Source organism: Adiantum capillus-veneris, chromosome 1 (assembly GCF_014529385.1).
Source record: "Adiantum capillus-veneris isolate H3 chromosome 1, ASM1452938v2, whole genome shotgun sequence".
Taxonomy (NCBI): Eukaryota; Viridiplantae; Streptophyta; class Polypodiopsida; order Polypodiales; family Pteridaceae; genus Adiantum; species Adiantum capillus-veneris.
This window is the reverse complement of record NC_140931.1, coordinates 183,527,802-183,538,247: the sequence shown is the minus strand read 5'-3', so window position 1 is coordinate 183,538,247 and position 10,446 is coordinate 183,527,802.

Sequence of the window (10,446 nt, the reverse complement as noted above, 5' to 3'; positions counted from 1 at the left end):
GAATGGCAGAGAGCCGAGGCCAAGAGAGCTCATTTAGAAAACATACAAGCACGAGCAGAGGCAGAGAGAAAGGCGACAGAGGATAGAGCTCAAGACACCCAACAAGCAAAGGCTGGGAGCTCAAGGCCTTCAAAAATACCTCAAAGAGCTAAGCAATATATTGAAGGATGCCTTCATCAAATAGTTTATCCCATGTACTCTCTTTTGATGAGACTTGTAATCTTTTCCTATGATATCAAATGTCAAATTTCTACCATTCCGTGCAATTGTTCAACTTTATTTTGTACATTGTTTTCTTATAAGTATTTGAATTTTTGGGTATGTTAAATTTAAGCTGATCACCATGGCACACGACTCGTTCGGTAGTTTCGACATGCACAGAACCTCGAACATGCAGCCATCGGGCGACCAGGGGGCACGTCTCGGTGATTCTTTTGCAAAACGGGGTGACAGAGGGGACGTACGGGGTCAACCGGACAACAAATGACCACGGCGACGCTCTACGGGGTCGAACGGGGCAAAAAAAAGTCCTTATGCACCACGACGCACAGGGGATTTTTTTACCCTGTCCGACCCCGTCGGGCGCCACCATGGTCATTTGTGGTCCGGTTGACCCCGTACGTCCCTCCCATCGCCCCATTTTGCAAAAGGATTACCAAGACGTACCACCCGGCCGTGCGATGGCTGCATGTTGAGGTTCTGTGTATGTGTTGCAAAAATGAAATTTATTGGACAATGAATAAGAAAAAAACAAGTACTGAATGTTGACATAAATCGTTGACAAAAACAATTATTCTGTATTGATTTGGATATTACATCGTGGTCGATTAATTTTTCTATGGATTATAGCTGTGGGTATGGGGCGAATGGCTGACTTGACGCCAAGGGATTTTACAGTTTCCTTTGGGTTTGTCAACCCTTGACCTAGGCTCAAGCCGCAGTGGGAGAGGATCGAGTCTGGGTGCTTGCTTTTAAAGGCATACAATGCTGCCTCTCGGTCCACCAATATACATTTGTGAGCATTTAGGGTGAGAGAATATTTAGCGAGTATGGCACTTAATGCTTTGCAATTTTGCAGCTTTGCAGCTTTGCAGAACCATTCTTGGAGAACTTTGTGTGAGCAATTCTAAGAATTGATGGCCCTAGGTGGCTCAGGTAGTACCAAAGTGAGCTATCCCTACCCATGGACACGTTGCAAGAACCTCCAGTATGCTTTGCAAACTTATCAACATGGTATCTCGTCTGCAAAGCATTTTAATTGACTTTAACACTTGTAGTAAGGAATAATAGACAATCTACCAGGTTAAGATTTGTTTACCTCAGTTTCTTCATCCTTCTCTTCAAGATTTTTCTTTGGAAGATCGATGCTAGATCGATCATCGCTACCAATCGTGATCAGTGGTTTGTGTGGATGAAATGCGCTTTCCAGTATGCTTTCATAGAAAGAGGCACATGATTTGATTTCCACAAGTGTACTTGCTACTTTTTGCACCAACTTCTATTGCTTTTCATTGGGGAGAAAAGAGAGGCTTGCTAGGAGATCTTGGCCTTCAAAGTCAATTTGAAAATTGACTTTCTCTTCCTTTTCAGTGGGATCCTTCATGCCCGCATAGATAGCAAGCACTGTGAGCGACTCAGCTTCTCTGAGTCCTAGTGTTTTGGCAATGTCGTTAAGGAGCAGAAAGTGATGATCATCCACCACCACCACATGCAAAGTGAGAATTTGGAGGTCTGGGACCTCTTCCAACACCTCATCTCCCTCTATCATTCGATCTTCCTCCTCAGTGGAGCTGGGATATTGCAAGAGGACGAGTGCCATAGATGCTTCAGTTTGCTCATCAATCTCTTTAATAACTTCATTTGATTCCTCCACAATGGTCACAGATGGTCTTTGGTTGACCTTTTCCTTTGATTTTTCCTTATCCATGCCCTCAAGCACAACTAAGACCAGAACCATGTCCCAAGAAATGAATTGGGTGCCTATGCACCCCATGCCCAAATCTATGAGATCAGCTTCATCCTCTGCCTTGTAGTCCCGTTCCGTGAGGCCTTTAATAAACCTCAACAAGAGAAACTGAAAGTTTTTGTCGGCCGCATAGAGATGCTTGAGGAAATCCACTAGCAACCACGCCGTGTCGGATCCCTCAAAGATTATGGCATATTCTTCCATGTGCTACGCCATGTAGTTAAGAAAGCTTTCAAATGCCTCCGCATGAAGATTGGCATTGGCCTGCATGTCAATTGTCCCCTCGAACACACTGAGTAGTTCATGTACGTACTTGATCTGCATTCCTACCTTTTCTAATTGTGTGAGAAGTGCACAATAGATGCTGCCATGGGTTCGTTCACGAAGAAGATACGAAGAGAGCTCAGAGCTAGAGTTTTGTGAATGTGAGAAATGAAGTTTAAAACCTAAAAAGTCACTTTTATACCCAAAGTCACTTTTTAAAAAGCACTTAAAATTAACGTCAAAATAACTTAAAATTATAATTTTAAGCAAAATCACGCGACAAATCATTGAAAGACACCAACATTGAAACCATTTGTGCTCCACATCAAAGAAATTGCACGTTTCAATCGAAAACTTGAACAATCTGAGAATAAACAATTAGGCGTCGAAACGAGATTCAAAACATGGAATGTATTAATGGGAGCAAAATCCCTGTCACTTACAAGCTTTTACAAAAATAAATCGCAGAAACGAAACGTTCTCACATAGAAAGCTCTTCTCTTTTCTGGAGCGAACAACCTTTTCATTGATTACAAAGATATATTATTTAGGCAAGGTATATTTCAGATTAAGATACTCATGAAGGTGATTGAGGTGCCAGTCATTGTTCACTGTAATGTGGTGTACTGCATTGTTGTGGAGGCATATTTGCAGGTCAACTGATTCTCTAGCAGCAACCTCATAGTCTAGTGCCTCCCATTCTCCCATCGTCAGCTTCCATCTTCTATAGGGAAAGACCATCGACAAGCTTTGCTTCGCAATATGGTATCTAAACACCACATTGTCAGCAACTACAGAGCACTTGATTTGATAGCTTTGATTTTGCTAATGAAAGAGCAACTAATGATACCCCTATGCTTGTGAACTATCTTGTTTCTAGGCTTCAACAAGCCCTGGGCAATCCATCCCTCCAAGGTGAAGTGCTACAGCAATTGTACACCCATGGTATTCTCCAAACTCCCTACCAAGAAGAGAGAGTACCGAGGAAAGCTCCCGGTGAGACTTCCAAAAGAGGACTCTCTCTGATAAGGGAAGAAGAGGAGGATCCATACGAAGGGCTCAAAAAACTACTACTCGATGACGCATCTCCTTCCCAAAGGAGAACCCACGTTTCAACGGTAGAGCCCCCACTAAAAGAACAAGAAAGAAGTGAGTCTCCTGCCACCTTGACGGAGATGGCTCTACAAAGACGGCGGGCAAAACGCTCTCCAACACCCCCTAAACGGAGAAGACCATCGCATACTTCTTTACACCATGATTCAAAGAGGGAAGAGAGAAAACAAGAGAAGAAAAAGGCGAGAAAGAGGTCACCCTCTTCTCCATCTTCCTCATCCTCTTCCTCTTCTAAAGAAAGCAATGGTGCAGACAAGGAGGAACAAGGGAAGAAAAAGGCAAGAAAGAGGTCACCCTCTTCTCCATCCTCCTCATACTCTTCCTCTTCTAAAGAAAGTGATGGTGCAGCTCTTGAACCACCTAAAAGAAGAGGCCATAGGAAATCCTATGCCACCTGGAAGAGGTCATCCAAGCTCAAAAAGTTCAAAGAGGGAGGAAAGAACATCTCTCTCCTTACCTACGATGACACTTTTGGTGCTACGGACAAAGTCTTGGCCTTTATCCAACAATTCGATGCGGCGTTTGGAGATGAGGGCTTCATGGAATCCTCTAAGCTACGTCATGTGCTCTAGCCTATGAACAAATGGTGACGCTCCACGAACATGGAAAGCTTTAAGAGCTTCCATCATGAAACAGTTTTTGGCTATCGATGCCAAAGACAAAGTACTCATCGAATGACGAATCTTGAAGCTCTCTCCCTACGAATACATTCTCAAATATGTAGAAAAGTTTTGGGATTTACATCTCAAAGCCACTGTCTTCAAAAAGATGGATTTTGGAGAGCAAAAACAAGAATTTTGTGCGGGTTTAACTGAGGATATGGTGGAGTATGTTAACTCCCAAATGTCACGCACCATATCTATGGTCATACACCATACCATGGTGGCTTCAAGAATCAATTTCCAACAAGGGGCTAAGAGAAATCTTAAGCATACGAAAAACAAGGACCGTAACGAGCCTAAGGGGAAGGACAACGTCCAAAAGTATCCCAAAGGTAGCACCAACAACAACAAAGCTAAGGAGAAGGGAGTTTATAAAGGCAAAAATAAACTCTCTGCTGAAGAGCTAGAGCGTTATCGGAAAGATAACCGTTGTTTCAAGTGCGGGGAGCAAGGGCATGCCTATCGTGCTTGCCCCCACAAGAATACACGTAATGAGCCTCTTAGAGCTACCTTGGTCGAAATTCAAGAAGAGGATGCTCATCACAAAGGATCTCCTCTATGCCATGCTTGGGGAAAGGTGAGAGAACATGATGCTTTTATTCTCTTTGACCCTGGTTCTACTCACAATTTCATATCCACAGAGTTGGCCACCAAGCTAGGCAAACGGACTAATGACTAGGCTTTATCTTCTCTACCCCATAGTTGAGGACGACTATGATTTCGAGAGAGAGGTAATGTCATAAATACTAATATCTAATACTCCCAAATGATTTTCTCATGTTAAAATGATCATTTGATATGGGGAAGTATCAGGGGAGTAAAAGCTAGAATATTGGTAAGGCTGCCAGACCGGTCTCTGTCAGGGATCCAAAGGAGGAAAAATAGGGATTCAAAGGGAAAAAATCTGCAAAATAGCAATGTGCTCCAATGCGGCTTAAAAGACCTAAGGTTCAGCTCCATTAAGACTTCCATAGGCTAAGATTCCAAAAATTAACTCATTTATCCTATGGCCAAAGCAAGGGGAAAATTGGATGGTCATGGGAAGACTAAAATGTCTTCCCACATCCCTAGGAAGGAGGGGGCGAGCCCTTATTGTAGGGAATGAGAGAGGAACACACACACACACACACACACACACACACACACACACACACACACACACACACACACACACACACACACACACACACACACACACACACACATGCACGCACGCACGCACACACACAGACATGCACGCACGCACACGTGCGCGCGCGCGTGCACACACACACACACACACACACACACACACACACACACACACACACACACACACACACACACACACACACTCCAAGGCTCCCCCTTTACACAAAGGGTATACTAGACACATGTCAGGCTCCTAGGCCAGTTGGCCCCAACCTCCCCTTAAATCCTATTGGATGGCCATAGAGGTGGACCAATGAGAATTAGGCTATAGTAAAATTAGTCTAATCAGTTTAAAAAAATGCTTGATAAAAGAACCAATAGATATTAAGCTTCCCAGAAGACTATTGGACAGTCTACCAAGGGGTCCAATGAGCATTCAACAGCCCAATGGCTTGCCTGATTTCTATTGGCCAGAAGATTAAGAGTTCCAATGAGAGTTTAATTGAATTATTTAATTACCTAAAGCTCTCACAAAAGGGGAAAGGGAGACACATGTCACAAGGCTAGCAATTATGCTTCTAATTTGTCATTGGCTTAGCTTTGCAGGAGCCAATAGGATGCCAACATGAGTAAATAGCAATAGGGGTCGATCAAGATGAGAGAGAAGGCTGCATTTTACTCTAACTTATTGCTACACACACACACACACACACACACACACACAACTCATGTGTGCAAGAAGAACTCCATCTCCTTCTCCAAGAATTGAGAAGTAGAGGCCTACACCAACAACTCTTGGCTATGGGATGCAAATCCAACCAAGAGCCAAGCTTCAATGGCATGCTCATCTCCTCTACCATGCTAATTACTGCGCTAATCTATGCTATTAGAGTGATTATGTGAGGAGAATACTTCTTTCTTGTAAGATACACCTCTCAATCTTTCCTCATTCCCTAGTAGCTCTCACCATTTTTGAAGGTGTGTGAGGTCTAGGGACACTAGGTGTGTTTTTCAAGCATAATTTGATGTATGAAGCTTCCATCTTCATTGCACCGACGAGTTTTGTCAAGGAACACAAGAATTTTATTGTACAAAAGTCTCCTTTGATGGGAGAAGCTATAATATAAAGCCTTTATGGAGGGGGGACTGGCTCCATGCAAATCCGGTCCTCAAGTTTGTCAATTGTTCTATTTCTTTCTCTTTTCAAGTATTGTCAATGCCAAATTATCTAGGTGTAAATTGCTATGTTACTTTCTCAAATTAAGTACTCTCTCTATGCTCATTAGGAACTTGTTCTTAATAATGAAATGCTCACTATGTTATCAATTTCCGCTGCACACAAGTTACTGGTGCATTAAATGTTATAGTATTGAGGGAACCTCAACCATGTAAAATGAAGAAAAATAGGGGATGCATCCTTCACATCAAGCCCTATCTCAAAGTTTGGCTTATGGATTTTCAATAATCAACCATTATTGAGACATCCCAACTACTGAATACATCTACTCCAATGCACGAGTGGGGATTTCATCCCAAATTATTTGATAAATGCAGGAAACAACAATACAAAATAGGATGATATGATGACCAATATACCAATAAGAGGCCAAATGGGACTCAATTTGATCCAGCTTGGTTTGAAGATCTAGGATTGAGGATGCCAAACACTAGCTAAGATGGGTCGTACCACACAAGAAAAGGAAGAATGGGTGAAAGGTACGATGGGTCAGGAGATCCATTTGATCACCTAGCAAGCTTTCATCAAGTACTCAGAGTTGAAAATGTCTATGATTTTCACAAACAATATGAGGGTTTTGGAATGACACTAGGGGGGAAGGACTTAACATGGTTTCAAAGTTTAATACTTGGGAGTATTCACGATCTTTAGACCCTAGCCCAAAGTTTTTTTGCCTCATTTGCCAAAACATGAATCAACACATTACATTGATACAAACCTGTGGCTTCAAACAAGAGAAAGGGGAGACAATGAGAGATTCTGCAAGTTGAATAAGATAGTATGTGACAAGATATCTGGAGAGAGAATTTTTTCAAGAAGAGTGTTTTTTCTCACTTTTCTTGGAAGGTTTTGCTGAATAGGGAATTACATACTGGCTTATATAGTATGAGACATGCCACACTAGAAGCTTGCATACATGATGCCATGGAACTAGAGGATACTTGTGAGATTTAAGAGGAAGATGTCCAAGGAGAAGATATTGGGACTGATAAGGTAGAGGTTGCTATATCTATGCAAATGGGTCCAACAACGAATATGGAAAAGAATGAATCAATGGATTGCTAGTCTTCAAAGACAAATGTCACTGCAAACATCTGAACAAGGGACTCATCAAGGACAATCTAGGGTTAAAAAAAAACTTAAGTGGTGTGCCATAGAAGAAAACTGAACAAACCATGAAACATACATGTTACTATAGCCCAAAGTATGAGAGAAACATGCAATATATACCCATGGATACACAAGAGCAACAATGTACCTTACCTGATGGAAATCCTAAACAATAATTGGGAAAGCAAGACATGATTCTCGTCATTTCCTATGGAGGAAGTAGCTCTACCATGCTAGTTAATGAAAGTTGGTATATTCCACCACCTATGGTAGGACCAACCAATTATGTGGCCACAAAGGTGAATCCAATTTATTTTGGTGCAAATAGGCCTCATCCAAAACAAAGGGTAGAGGATTTTCTTAATTGTGGAGCACAAAATCATTGGAAGAATGACTATTTTGAGCCAAATCAAACTTGGTACCTCTCATTGTATATTGTCAAGATTGTGGTATTAACGGGCATGACTTTCTAGAGAATTTTCCAAGAAACCCAAAAACACAAAGAAAATGGAATTAAACGTGGTGGACATAATCAGTCTCATGAGAGGGTGAACCAATAATGTCAGTGTGAAAATTGTAACAAGATCTCAAGCAAAGCTCTAGAAACAAAATGAGGTCGATGGTTTTAATGAAAGTAAAAACTCATCTCAATCAAGGAGAACTTGAAGGCATAGAACCTTACAGAGAAAGCAAAAACAAAGAGCATAAATTAAGGAAAAATCCAAAGAGCTTCCAAAAAAGAGATCCAAATCTTCTTCTCTTAGATAGAAGAATCAAAATTAAACATACAACCTCATGATGACATACCACCCCAACATGATCAAAATGCAAATCAGGCTCCCTATCTGAACCATGAACTTTAGCTCTCATGACTGGATATTTCCTTAGACCTCCCACAAAAAATCCAGAAAGAGGAGGAGAGTTTTGTTGATGGAGGAAATTTAAGAGGTTTGGGAACGTCTCAACAGATTGAGTCAGACCACAATGGAGAGCCATTGACCTACAAGGAATGCAAAAAGTTGTGTCCAAACCATTTTGCATGGCACACTCTTTTTAGAACCATTAATAGCGCAAAGGGATCCCTCCTTGAAAGATATTTGACCTGCAATACACAATATTGGCTCAACATATGCACACCAAATTCTTACAAGTGTATATGCAAAACCAAAACATCAACTAGATAGCCATTTACTTTGTGCAACAATGCTACTATTATTACGTTTTGGAGCACAAAGTAGATTGGAATGATACTCCTAGCATGGGAGGGGTTGGAAAGAGACACCCAATAGAATGAGTTCACACTCAGGAGGCAAATCAAGAAGAGACTCTGCACAAGAAGGGCTTCACCTATCTCCCCAAGGGGACAAAAATCCTTGAGCAACTGGATACTCAGTTGGCTAACCAAGGAGAGAATACACAATCATTGCGTGCTTGCAAGATACACGAAGCTAAGAATGCTGGATTGAAGCCAAAACTAGCAAGAGGATATATTGGAAGCAAGAACACGTGGGCCCATGGGCAAAAAGGAGTTTTGCCTATCACAGATCATGGGAGATTACACCCAGGACCTAAGCTAGATTTAATGGTCTTTTTTTGTAACTACTCTTTTTTGTAAAAGTCCGCTCTTTTTAATAACCAAATCAATGAAACTACCTGATGAGAGAGAGAGAGAGAGAGAGAGAGAGAGAGAGAGAGAGAGAGAGAGAGAGAGAGAGAGAGAGAGAGAGAGAGAGAGAGAGAGAGAGAGAGAGAGAGAGAGAGATGTGTTTGACACCCAAGGGCTTTACTTGATTAAAGGTTGCATTTCTCACCCGCATATAGCTTCATCTTCAAAAGTCATCTCCATATCCCTTTAAGTTAGTGAATCAATCACTTTCAGAACGGCCTTTTCCCCCCCCTTTAGCAAGTATTCTCTTTGCCATTAAGCACCCATTCACAAATTTTTTTTTGAATACCTTTGGGAGCCTTTTTGCCAGCTAGCACATTTCCAAGAATTTTAAACGTATGTTTTTTATTCCTCTGTGCATTCACACTAAATTTATGGCCACAAGATTTGTACCTCAACCTCGATGAGGTCTTTCCTGCTATTAAGCACCCATTCAAATTTTTTTTCCTAATCCTCTTTGCCTAGTCTATTTAAAAATCATAGCATTACCATTGGTATCTTATGTAAAAATCAGCAACCATTTACAATGTCCACAAATGTAACCATTAACAATTCTATCATTTTTAAAAATTTAAATGTTCATTCTTGACTTTTGTTTCATAATACATTGTTATTTAAATCTTAAAAATTCACCTCCAACGTGAACTTTTGCTCTACATGTGACAAGGAATCACCTAATTTATATCTATATAGCCTTCAAGTGTGAGTAAACTCTACATGTCATACACAATTTTAAATCTCCTAAACCTACTTAAATGACCTCCAACTGTGAATTACACACGAAAGGTAATTTCTATTTACCCTACCTAAATTACTTCCAAATGGGAGTCAAACTCTACACAAGGTAAGAGATTACTATTCTACCTAGCTAAACCATCTCCAGTATGAGTAGGAACCACAAACTAAACCTACCTAAGTTACTTTTAAGTGTGAGCATGGCTCTACACAAAGAAGTTTCTACTAGTTTAAGTTAATTTAAATCACTTTCAAATGGAATTTTTTTCTACACATGGTCAACAATCACTAAATTTACTTTGACTAACTTACTTCTAAGTGTCAGTAAAACTCTACACGAATCTATTAACCATATTTTATATTCGTTACATTATTTCTAAATATCACACTATAAATTGAATTTTAAACTAAATTTTAAATTTTTCATTTGTTACTAAAACATTTTTTTTCTAATTTAAAGCTCAATAAACTTTTGTTTTTTTGTTTTTTTGAGTTTTAGAGTTCACCTTTGTAGTGAACTCAAGGCAAACTTGTCAAAAAAGATGGCCACAATAGTGAAAGG